The following is a 12,956-nucleotide window of genomic DNA, read 5'->3' as shown; positions in this document are numbered from 1 at the left end:
TAATAATGGCAAAGCCTACGTATTCAATATCGTAGCAGGTCGTTATTAATAACGCCAAAATCCATGCCTTACACGCATGGGGAATTTTATCCTGAATCCTAAGTAGGGATAAGTCAATGTCTAACACACGTTGCCGGTTAGTCTTTTACCGTGAAAAGGACATCAAAATCCATGCCTCACACGCATGGGGGACTTTATCTCGATCCCTAATTAGAGATAAGCCTACGCCTAACACGCGTTGCCGGTTAGTCGTTTCCCGTGAAAATGACAAAGTCTATGTATTCAAAATCATAGCATCAAGTCTAAGAGGGTTCATTCTCTTAGCACAACGTTACATGTGGAACGGACCTAGATAATTCACATGCTAGCCCGACTCAAACGGTAGTCGGTAAAGGCTTATCAAATCCGTTGATGGCTGAGGGTTTGCCAAAAATCCTATGCACGTTTGTAGGTCCATCCGCTTAATGGATGTGAGCCGAGACTTAAAACAAATGAGCCAAAGACAAGTCTCAAAGACTTAGTCAAAAATGCACGGAAGCCACTTCCATGTCTTAAGTCAAAACGTTGAGGTCAGACCCGCGATGCAAAAACCGAACTGAACGTCGAGGTCACACCCGTGTTCCACATTCAACATGCAAGGGTGAGACCCGCATCTCAAGTTCAAAATGCAGGGTCCACCCCCACATTCCAGAAGCAGGATTATGGCGCATACCTTCACACAGGTCCTACGTGCAAATCCCTTCAACCAAGATGCCTTCGAAGCAAGTGCAGAGAACAAATCCTTTCCCACAAGGAATCAACAGCTCCAAGATCAGGGTTGAGATCCAAAGTATTCCGAAAATTCGTCCCAGTCAACCGCGAACTTTCGAAAACTTTGGAGGGGGTTCTGTAGGCTGTCTAAAAATCACAATAGATAGTTGATCCCCCATCAAACACCGATGATGGAAGTTACAATCTGACGACTTCCAGAAGGCTACAATTTGAGGACTTTCACGTAGAAGGCTACAATCTGACGACCTTCACGACAACTGATGAAATCTCTAATTCAACAGCATTCACAATCAACATCGGGAGTTACAATCTGACGACTCTCATATTTTATAACAGGCAAAGATCAATAAGCAATGGCCTTTGCAATGTTATAATGGACGAGGTTATAAGCCAACAATCTCTCTCAAACGCAGACAAGTGTGCGTTCCTTAAACAGGCGTCGAACTCTGTAACGCAGAGTTGAATCGTAAAACGCAGACAAGTGTGCGTTCCTTAGCAGGTGTCGAACTCTGTAACGCAGAGTTAAATCACGAAACGCACACGTAATGTGCGTTCTTCGACAGACTCGACTGCATCCCAAACTCTGAACGCAGAGTTGATCCTCAACGCACCAGTGACCTGTGCGTTTCCAATTTCAGAACGCATGCGGCCTGTGCGTTTCAAATCTCCAATAGAGATTTAACTCTGCGTCCTAAGTCTTGGACGCAGAGTTAAGCCCCAATGTGGCCTGTGCGTTTCGACTCCTAGCGAACGCCTAACTCTGCGTCTCATCTTTAAGACGCAGAGTTTAGGTCCAAACGCAAGAGAACCTTGCGTTTTCAACTCCCAACAAGCGCCCAACTCTGCGTCTCATCAATAAGACGCAGAGTTAAGGCCCAGAACGCTGTTTTCAGCGTTTTGACTCGTTCAAAACACTAACAGTACTGTTTCAAAACCGTCTTCCCCACGATGTAGGGAGCTGTTTAAGAGGGGGCAGTTACACCCCACTCAGCCCATTAAGGAGATATTTAAGGGGGCGGTTATACCCTTAATCCCCTATAAATACCTCAAAACTCAACTGAGTTCGGGCTGGGATTTTGGCTTGGGAGAGAAGGCTTTTGGCTTTTTGGCTCTCGGCTTGAATTGTTGGAGTTTTGGGAGACCAGCAACAGGAACTTCTTCCTTGGCTTATTAACCGAACTTTCGGTTCAAATCAACTCTTTTTCAAGAGTTCAAACTCGTTCAGAGTTATCAACTCGATCAGAGTTCAAAACTTGCTCTGCAAGTTCTTCTAAAACTCGTCAGAGTTATCAACTCGATCAGAGTTCAAAACTTGCTCTGCAAGTTCTTCTAAAACTCGTTCAGAGTTATCAACTCGTCAAGAGTTATCTTCAAACTTGCCACGCAAGTCTAAAAACTCGTTCAGAGTTATCAACTCGTCAAGAGTTATCTTCAAACTTGCCACGCAAGTTCTCCACAGCGTCAAATCGTGAGGAGAAGACATCGTTCCAGTGAATCAAGACGTTCGGATCGTCAACGAGAAGCAAACTCGACGCGAGCATTCGAGGGAGGCATCTCATCGCCACCGTGAAGAACCCAGAATTAAACAAAGGGGAGAATCAAATTCATTTTCCTCTCTTTTGTAATCGGAATCCAAATTGTAATCGATTTTGAGAGGAATACAAGTCAAATTTTTCTTTCACTGTCTTTTTACTGCAAATTTCCTACAAACAGGGGGCAATTAGATTTTTGGGACAGTGCCTTGCACGCCTCGATCATCAGGCCACACGACCTACGGACACGAATGCAGCTCCGGATTGAGGGGCTCTTAACCTGCTATTTGCTAATTGGAATAATTAAAACATAATTAATATGATGCAGATTAAAAATGTGATTAATGTTTTGCTAATTAGAATAATTAAAACATAATTAATATGATGTAGATTAAAAACGTGATTAATGTTTTTCTTTTACAACTAAAACGTGATAAATATTTTGTAACGGTTAGGATAAATGGGCGAGTAATTAAAACGTATTAACTATGGATTTATGGACTTAAATGATGAAACAGCTAGTATTAAACATGTTAATTGCCGCGGGATTTGTGGGAAAACGGACGCGACTCTCAACCTATATAAAGATCGGATTAAACATGTTAATTGCCGCGGGATTTGTGGGAAAACGGACGCGACTCTCAACCTATATAAAGATCGGTATATGCGAGGGTTAAGTACATTGTCAAGAAACATATCTCTTCTCTTCCTCTTCTCTTTTCGAAAATATTTTTCTTCTATTACACTTCCGCTGTTTTTCTGAAAGTCAAGGAGAATTCGCAAAGCCTTCTTGAAGCTCGTGCCGATGAGAAGGAGGTCGCCTAACCGAGAGTCGTTCTATCTCCAAGAACTATTGTTGCGTAGCCCAGTATAAGAGGGGACAATTAGATTCTTGGGACAGTGTCTTGCACGCCTCGATCATCAGGCCGCACGACCTACGGACACGAATGCAGCTCCGGATTGAGGGGCTCTTAACCTGCTATATTTTGTTTTTGCTAATTTGAATAATTAAAACATAATTAATATGATATAGATTAAAAATATAATTAATGTTTTGCTAATTAGAATAATTAAAACATAATTAATATGATGTAGATTAAAAACATGATTAATGTTTTTCTTTTACAACTAAAACGTGATAAATATTTTGTAACTGTTAGGATAAATGGGCGAGTAATAAAAACATATTAACTGTGGATTTATGGACTTAAATGACGAAACGACTAGCATTAAACATGTTAATTGCTGCGGGATTTGTGGGAAAACGGACGCGACTCTCAACCTATATAAAGATCGGTTTATGCGAGGGTTAAGTACATTGTCAAGAAACATATCTCTTCTCTTCCTCTTCTCTTTTCGAAAATATTTTTCTGCTATTACACTTCCGCTGGTTTCCTGAAAGTCGAGGAGAATTCGTAAAGTCTTCTTGAAGCTCGTACCGATGAGAAGGAGGTCGCCTGACCGAGGGTCGTTGTATCTTCGAGAACTATTGTCGCGTAGCCCTATACGAGAGGGGACAATTAGATTCTTGGGATAGTGCCTTGCACGCCTCGATCATAAGGCCACATGACCTACGGACACGAATACAGCTCCGGATTGACGGGCTCTTAACCTGCTATATTTTGTTTTTGCTAATTGGAATAATTAAAACATAATTAATATGATGCAGATTAAAAATATGATTAATGTTTTGCTAATTAGAATAATTAAAACATAATTAATATGATGTAGATTAAAAACGTGATTAATGTTTTTCTTTTACAACTAAAACGTGATAAATATTTTGTAACGGTTAGGATAAATGGGCGAGTAATTAAAACGTATTAACTGTGGATTTATGGACTTAAATGACGAAACGGCTAGCATTAAACATGTTAATTGCCGCGGGATTTGTGGGAAAACGGACGCGACTCTCAACCTATATAAAGATCGGTATATGCGAGGGTTAAGTACATTGTCAAGAAACATATCTCTTCTCTTCCTCTTCTCTTTTCGAAAATATTTTTCTGCTATTACACTTCCGCTGGTTTCCTGAAAGTCGAGGAGAATTCGCAAAGCCTTCTTGAAGCTCGTGCCGATGAGAAGGAGGTCGCCTGACCGAGGGTCGTTGTATCTCCGAGAACTATTGTCGTGTAGCCCTGTACGAGAGGGGGCAATTAGATTCTTGGGATAGTGCCTTGCACGCCTCGATCATCAGGCCGCACGACCTACGGACACGAATGCAGCTCCGGATTTAGGGGCTCTTAACCTGCTATATTTTGTTTTTGCTATATTGAATAATTAAAACATAATTAATATGATGCAGATTGGTTAAAAATGTGATCAATTTTCTGCTAATTGGAATAATTAAAACATAATTAATATGATGTAGATTAAAAACATGATTAATGTTTTTCTTTTACAACTAAAACGTGATAAATATTTTGTAACGGTTAGGATAAATGGTCGAGTAATTAAAACGTATTAACTGTGGATTTATGGACTTAAATGACGAAACGGCTAGCATTAAACATGTTAATTGCCGCGGGATTTGTGGGAAAACGGACGTGACTCTCAACCTATATAAAGATCGGTATATGCGAGGGTTAAGTACATTGTCAAGAAACATATCTCTTCTCTTCCTCTTCTCTTTTCGAAAATATTTTTCTACTATTACACTTCCATTGGTATCCTAAAAGTCAAGGAGAATTCGCAAAGCCTTCTTGAAGCACGTGTCGATGAGAAGGTGATCGCCTGACCGAGGGTCGTTGTATCTCCGAGAACTATTGCCGCGTAGCCCTGTACGAAAGGGGGCAATTAGATTCTTGGGACAGTGCCTTGCACGCCTCGATCATCAGGCCGTATTTCTATCCTTATTTATTTTTGTTTTAATCATTTCTTATATCTGTGTTATAATATTAACCCATCATTATCTGAAAATTATTAACTGTTCAAACTAATTTACGTTTTAATTATTGTCTAAATAGAAAATATTCCCAACATGTTGTAGTTTCAGTTTTGTATTGTATGAGAAATAGTAATAGGTGATAAGAATTATTGTTTGATTGGATTATGATCAGTAGCGTAACATACATGTTTTTACTTGTTAAGCATTATTCAATACTTTAAGGTTGTTCTTGTTTCATTTATCTTATGATTTTATTATCCAGAAACACATTTATGGTGAAAATTTGTAGGTTTACTTTCGTTGTGTACGAAATCAAATTCAATTCTGATGTAAATGCTTTGAGGTAATGTTGAAAAAAAAATGACAACACGTAACATATATAACTGTGATCTTCGAGTAACCTAAAACACAACATAATGCAACACATAATAATAACTGATAATTTTAGATTTCAGGAAAGATATATAATGCTAAACAAACAATAAATAAACATTGATAATTTTTGAACATGCATGCATGCATGCATTTTCGGCCAATGAAAATGTTACAAAATATTTCGTGAAGTTATTTAAGCAAACATTCGGATGTCCAAAATAAATCAACATAACACAACATAAAGAATTAACAAATAAACTAAAACTTTTAGAAATTTCGTACCTGAATTATGAGAACCTTGGCCCTTTTAGAGGATGGAAGATCAAGAAGAAACAAAGACAAAAGATCTACACGGCCAAATCAAGAAGATCGAAGAGAGAACGATCGAAGAAGCTAGTGAAGGAAACCAATTGTTTGAAGAGGGAAATCAGAAGAGGAAACAATTGCTTAAAGCAATTAGATATCTGTAGGGGTGTCCATCCGGCCCGGCCCGGTTCGGTTTCCCGGGCCGGGCAAATCCAAAGCCCGGACCTGGGCCTGGGTGACCCGGGCTGGGTCTGGGCCCGGGCTCGGGCCTGAGCGGGTCAGGCTCCGGGCCGGCCCTTTTTTTTATTTTTTATTTTTTTTTAAATTTAAAAAACAATAAATCATAAAATATACATAAAAATTATAGAAAATGACATAAATTTTTTTAATAACTTGAAATGATATAAATTACAAGTACAAAAAATTATAAAAATAAAAGATGATAAAAATAATTTCTTTATTAATAATCAGTAAATCCTTTACAAGTATAAATTTATTTCGAAATTCGTCGCATCACAATAGATGAGTAAATCCCAACTATGTTGGCACCTACTCACCCATATCACTATCATTTGTAACTTTTTTGAAATAATTCATTACAAATTTAAAGCTAAGAAATAAAAATTATAATTTGATGAATATTACCTAATCTTTATATCTTTCTGCTAGTCCCAACTCTTCAAATTTATCTTCAATTATAGCAATCATATTGATACCTTATGTTCTCTTCTCGTACCTCCACCAATCTTGTAAGCACATCACCGCTTATACAGTATACGGATCTAAGCATATCCTGTGGTCGTCGATCAAACGTCCTACTGTGCTGAAGGCGGATTCCGAAGCTACCGTGAAACCTGCACTGATAGTAAGTCACGAACCATGGTGGAAAGTATAGGATATGAAACTGATCCATATACTCTCCACCATTGCAAAATATCTAAAGTATTTCCTTGATATTTAACTAAGAAAGCAGAAAAATATTCATCTAATTCAGAAACCTCTAATCCTGAACCAATTCCAGATCCACCAGTTAGTTCAGCTACCATTACATACCTATCAAAACTTATACTTTTACCTTGACCTGTGCTCGAAGCCGAAGGCGCTGAAGCTGTAGACTGTTGTGCAGCTACACCATGTCTAGCTGCATACTTATCATATAATGTTTGAAAATAATTTCTAATAGATAAATGATGAGAAGTAACAGTAAGGGTGGAACCATCATCTAAGTCTATAATTTGTCCACCATACAATGACTGTAACAAATTCTGAAGACCAATATCCTTCAAACATGAATCAATAAGAACCCCCAAATAAAAAATATGAGGAATAAGCCTAAAATACTTATTAAATTTGCTCTTCATTTAAAAAATTATATTTCCAAAAATATCATCCATACGATATTTGACAAAATTTTTATGAATATTTAAAATTTGTAAAGCAACTAAAGTAATAGTTGGATAATAACAACCAGATAATAACATAGTAGCATCATAAAAAACTTGTAACATCTCATTTAATTTACATATAATTGTCCATTCATCTTCACTTATTCTATAAGTGCTACCAGAGCTAGAACTAGAAACATAAAAATTTATAAAATCGTTTATAATTTTTTTATATTCTATTGCTACACTTAATATTGCATATGTGGAATTCCACTTATGGTCAACATCTTTTAAAATTAGTCTAGACTTATAATTTTTTCTTTTAAAACATTGTTTCCATCTTTTAATTCGTATTTCAGAAGCATTATGCATATTAGCAATTGTTCTAACCTTTTCTATCATGGGTTTAATTTTAGAAAATACACTTTGAATAATTAAATTTAAAATATGGCAGATACATCTAATATGAAAAAGGTCACCAGGACATGGCAATGACAAAGTTGTTTTAATAAAATCAACTGCTACATTATTATTACTTGCATTATCTAGTGAAAGAGAAAATATTCTTTGATCAATTTCTAGTTTCATAAGTTCTTCAATTATTAAATTTGCAATATTTGTAGACGTCTAAAAATGCCTATAAGTTCCCGTATGCGGCTCGAGACGAAGAGGAGACGATAAACGTCATCATTCAAATCGATAAGATTCACTAAGTGGTCCGCACACTCACCAGCCACCAAATCAGTAAACCAAGTGGCCAGCGTGCTCACCGGCCACCACCAAGTGGCCCGCACACTCACCAGCAAACCAAGTGGCCAGCGTGCTCACCGGCCACCACCAAGTGGCCCGCACACTCACCAGCAAACCAAGTCTCACCGGTCACCACCAAGTAGCCCGTACACTCACCAGCCACCAAATTGGCGTACAAGTCAATAATACCATGAAATACATGCAAACAACGGAACGAACCAAACTCTAGAAAACCACGAAAGCTTCTGGCGATCGGGACGCATCAAAATGATCCGGTCAGACCAGTGGCTCGGCCATGGACGAACCACCATTTGGTGGCTCGGCCAAGGTCGAGCCACTTCGGTGGATCGGCCAGAATCGGGTTTTTCGGTTCTTTCATGGATTCTTTCAGGATTTTGGGTTCCAACTGCTCTGATATTATTGTTAGACAGTTGCTAACTGAAGATAGAGGGAATCCCTTGTTTTGATCCAAGAAAACCACCAACCAAGCCTATAAATAAGGGCTCGGGTGTTCATTTTTTAAGGATCTGGAAATCAAGAGGACGAAGTGCTGTCAAATTGGAGATTAGAGCACGAATTTCAGAGAGTTAGCAGATCTTGGCGGAGTTCTTCAACAAAGCAAGAGTTCGAGAGATCCGAGACTCATTCCACCCTCCTCCGGATTTAAGCTTAGTCTTAAATCCCAAGAAGAGCCGTGATTTTGCTTAGTCAAAATCTCCGCTACTGTAATCACTTCCTTCGTGAAGCGAAAGCACTGATTATCCAAACTTCTGCTCACAGGATCTGATCCGTAGGTGGTCCACGGATAAACCCCGGCACCGGCAACGATCCCGTACAAGCAATAGGCGATAAACTTCTATTGTGTGTAGTTTGAGAGAAAATTGTAACTTTTGATTTAAAGTCTTATAAAAAAGGCTATTTGTTTGTTTGAGTTTATTGTAAGTGTTTGAAGCTGTAATGGACTCATCAATGAAATTAATTTTCCACCCAAACAATATTAATATCAGTGTGTGACTCTTCAATTGTAATAAAAGAAATAACTCTTTTAAACATTTGCTAATTTTTATCAATCCAATGTGCTATGATACATAAATAACCAGTTTGTACTCTAAATGTCCAAATATCAGAAGTTAAAGAAAATTTACAGTTTGAATTTTTAAACTAAGAAATTATTTTTCCTTGTTCCTCCTAATAATATTTTAAAATATCATGTTAACAGGTTTGACGAGAAAATTTTGTAAATACGGGATAAAAATCATCTCTAAACAAATCTTCAAATTCATCATCTTCTACTAATTTAAGAGGCAGGTTTTTAAGAACAATAAACCTGATTAAGCATTTCCTAGCTCGGGCAGTATCATAATTCTAACTACCGAGGATACCATAAGGGAAGGATTGGGAAATCATAGACTGTCGGATATCACCTTGAAGATTCTGGCCTTTGTTGTGCTTTTCTATATGGCGTTTGAGATGGTTGGTGCCGCTCTTATGATGAGCTTGGAAAACCTGCCCGCACAACGCACATTTTGCCTTCTGGGGAGATAATCCTACCGTGTTCATCCTTGGTGCAGTAGATTCAATGCCACCAGATTTAGGATTAACACTGGTAGGAGGAGGAGTTATTGTAGGAGGACTCATCTCTAGATCGGTAGGTGATAGGTCTCGCTCTTTATAATCAGATCCAGAAGCAATTTGATGGAAGTATTAGAAAATATAAGAGATTATAAAATAGTATAAGAGAGTATAAGATCATATAAGAGAGTATTAGAGAGAAGTAGATGAGTTTTATTGTGAGAAAATAAAGTGAAACCCCCCTCTATTTATAGAGGCAGCCCCCTAGGCAAATGACCAAAAAACCCTCATATTCTAGCCGTTTTTTGCCTGTTTTAAGGGGCAAATCGGTCAAATGGCCAAATATGACCGATTGCGGCCAAAATGGTTAGTTTTTTGACTGTTTTGGCCGGGCTAGCAGCCCGGTTCGGCCCGACCAAATTGCGGCCCGGCCCGGCCCGACCCAACCAAATTCCGTCAACGGTCACAAATTGTGACCGTTGGCGTCGGGCCGGGCCGCGGACCCAGGCGGCTCGAACCGCCGGTTTTTGAACCACGGTCACCAGGGTGACGTTGTTGCCCCCCAGGCCGGGCCGCGGATCCGGAAGCCGGTACTTGATTCCGGTCAGGCCCGGATCACAGAAAACAAGCTTTAAGGCGAGTTTGCCTGCTGCCCGGCTCGGACCCGATTTTTTCTCGACAACGGTCACCGCCAGGTGATCGTTGTTGCCGGGCCGGGCCCGGCCGAGGGGTGACCGTTGTGCCCCGGGCGGGCTGGCAGGAGCCGCCCGGCCCCGATGCCGGATAGGAGTTGGTACTGCTAACCGGCCGGGCGGATCCCAGAACCGGGGCTAGTTTACAGCCTGATCGCCGCTCGAACCCGGTTTTTCGACAACGGCAGCCCAGAAGAGACCATTGTTTTGCGTCCTAGCCGAGCCTCGCCGGCCCGACCCGAACGGGAGCCCGGTACTGTTCCGGGCCGGCCCGGTATCCGACCAGGCGAGTTTACGCCCGCCCTCGGGCGCCGGACCCGGGTCTGGCCCGGGTTTCCTGGCCGACCCCGGGCCCGGGCCCGGACCGCGGGCTTTTTAGACACCTTAGATATCTGTCACACATAGAAGAGAGTCACATACAGATCGAATAAGCGGATCTTAATGAAATATCAAATTCATATTTACTATCCTATGGGCCTTATGCAGGCCACAAGAATAGGACATCGTACTGGGTAACAAATGTGAGATTTGGGGCCTCAAAAAGTTAAGACATGGTGAGACGTCACTACTACAAATGCTCCTATTAGCAACGGTATCTTATTTAACTGTTGCTATTAGAACATACTAGCAACGGTTATTGTGGTTTGTTTTTATTAGAAACGGTTCTCTAATTAATAAGAATTAAATCTCTTTAAAAAATTGTTATAAATAAACTATGTAAAATCTTAAAAATCCAATGTGGATTCAAACAGAAACTAAAGAAGATTTTGCAATGGTAAAAAATTGGAGAAAAGGGAAGTAAATTGTGCGGATGATTTTCGCTTGCGGAAAAAAAGAGAGGGAAGGATTAGGGGCGGAAAAAAATTAGGGGAAAGTTAGAGGGAATTCTAGAGCGCCTAAAATTGGAGAAAAAAAAAGTAAAACGACCCCTTTCATATAGAAAGTTTCATTCGCTTCTGATTCCGTCCCCTCAAAGCTCTAACCCTAGCCCTCCTGCCGCCGCTGCCATGACCACCCGCTTCAAGAAGAACCGCAAGAAGCGCGTCCACGTCAGCGCCGGCCACGGCCACATCGGCAAGCACTACAAGCACCTCGACGGCCACGGTAACGCCGGAGGGATGCACCACCACCAGATCCTCTTCGACAAGTACCACCTCGGCTACTTCGGCAAGGTCGGCATGTGCTACTTCCACAGGCTATGCAACAAATTCTACTACCCCGCCGTCAACGTCGAAATGCTCTGGTCTTTGGTCCCGATTAGGGTTCTTCTCTGTAGGGTTTTTTGAGGGTTAGGGTTTTCTATGGAGATGGGATTCGACGCCATGGCCAACGATACTCCAGTGGTTCCCGCGGATGCTAGGGAAACCGGGAAGAAGAAGAGGTTAATCTCTTGGTTCAAATTCCAAAATTGAATTTTTGGGCATTTTTTGGATTTTTTGAGGATTTATTGTTTGTTTGGGTGTTTGTAGGCGAATAGGTCGGCGGAATTGAAGCAGTGTAAGCTTGATGCGATGAGGGAGCAATGGCTTTCTCAAGGTATTTTAATTTAATGTAGTTTATTTTATATTTTCGAAATTGGATGTTTTTGTTAATTTTAGGGTTATTGTTTATTGCATGTTGAACAATTGAATTCCTTTGGTAATTTTTCTATTTATCCTGTGAATATCGTTGTCGTTCGCATGTAATTTGTGTGGACATTTAGGGGAATTGGATCAACTCGATGCTGTCTTGCCAGTTTGATATTTTTCCTGTGCTTTTGAGATGATTGATTCATGATACATAATATCTTACTATTTTCTTCTTATTCTTTAAGATTTGAGAATTAAATTTGTTACTAGGTTATTTTTCTCTCGCATATGAGAAAAAGGGATCTATTTTCTTGACTTAAAAAATCTCTTCGTACTTTTGCTTATCTTTATATTTTTTAGTTGGAAAAAGTGATAAATTATCTTATTTCTTTTTTCACTTGGCAGAGTTGGATCCTAAAAATTATGACGAGTTTGATGTATTTGTTAAGTTCCATAAAAGAAAGATTGGGTCTTGGAGATTATCCACATGAGGATACCAAAGATGTTTGTGTAAGTTTTATTTATGATTCTTCTTCCTTAAAAATATTTCTCTTAGGTTACAGATACCAAAGATGTTTGTGTAAGTTTTATTTATGATTCTTCTTCCTTAAAAATATTTCTCTTAGGTTACAAATCTAAATTTTTGACGATATTTCTGTGAGGTTATGAGGAAAGGAGTTAAGATAAGGTTAAGAGGGGGTACATATGAGAAAAGGAGATCTTACAACTTAGCCTATGAATTTTATGTTACTATTGTGTTAAATTTATTGCACTGTTAATCCTAGTCGTAGAATGCTTTCATAAAATGTTCCATCTCGAATGTCTATTGGCTCTATTATTGCAATAGAGGTAACTCCGGTACCATCTTATAGGAAGAAAACAGAGCTCATGATCTCTTTTATGCCCTTTGGATACCTGATCTTTTCATGGAGAGGGTCCAAAATTATGGGCAATACTCACTATTTTGCCCTAATGAATCTTCGGGATTGGCTGATTACTGGGGCGAGGAGTTTGAAAAGCTATACACAAAATATGAGAGAGAGGTAAACATTTTCTCTAGTTTTCATAGTCTGAGTTGAGGTGTGAGAATCAGCAGTTAAAATTTTCTGTTATATCTG

The 12,956-nt window shown here is 39.5% G+C and overlaps 1 long non-coding RNA gene across 2 annotated transcripts; it reads left to right on the top strand.

Moving 5' to 3' along the window:
- Nucleotides 11,078–12,950, top strand: LOC109822409. Of its 2 annotated transcripts, none has more exons than XR_002242114.1 (4): nt 11,078–11,651; nt 11,740–11,806; nt 12,244–12,394; nt 12,465–12,950. It is a non-coding gene; the product is annotated as an uncharacterized LOC109822409 (long non-coding RNA). The 2 variants fall into 2 exon arrangements; XR_002242113.1 differs by having other exon boundaries at nt 11,081–11,651; nt 12,244–12,348; nt 12,711–12,950.

The sequence above is a fragment of the Asparagus officinalis genome, chromosome 8 (assembly GCF_001876935.1).
Source record: "Asparagus officinalis chromosome 8, Aspof.V1, whole genome shotgun sequence".
In the NCBI taxonomy this organism is placed as follows: Eukaryota; Viridiplantae; Streptophyta; class Magnoliopsida; order Asparagales; family Asparagaceae; genus Asparagus; species Asparagus officinalis.
The sequence above is the reverse complement of the archived record's forward strand: the minus strand, read 5'-3'. Positions and strand labels throughout refer to the sequence as shown.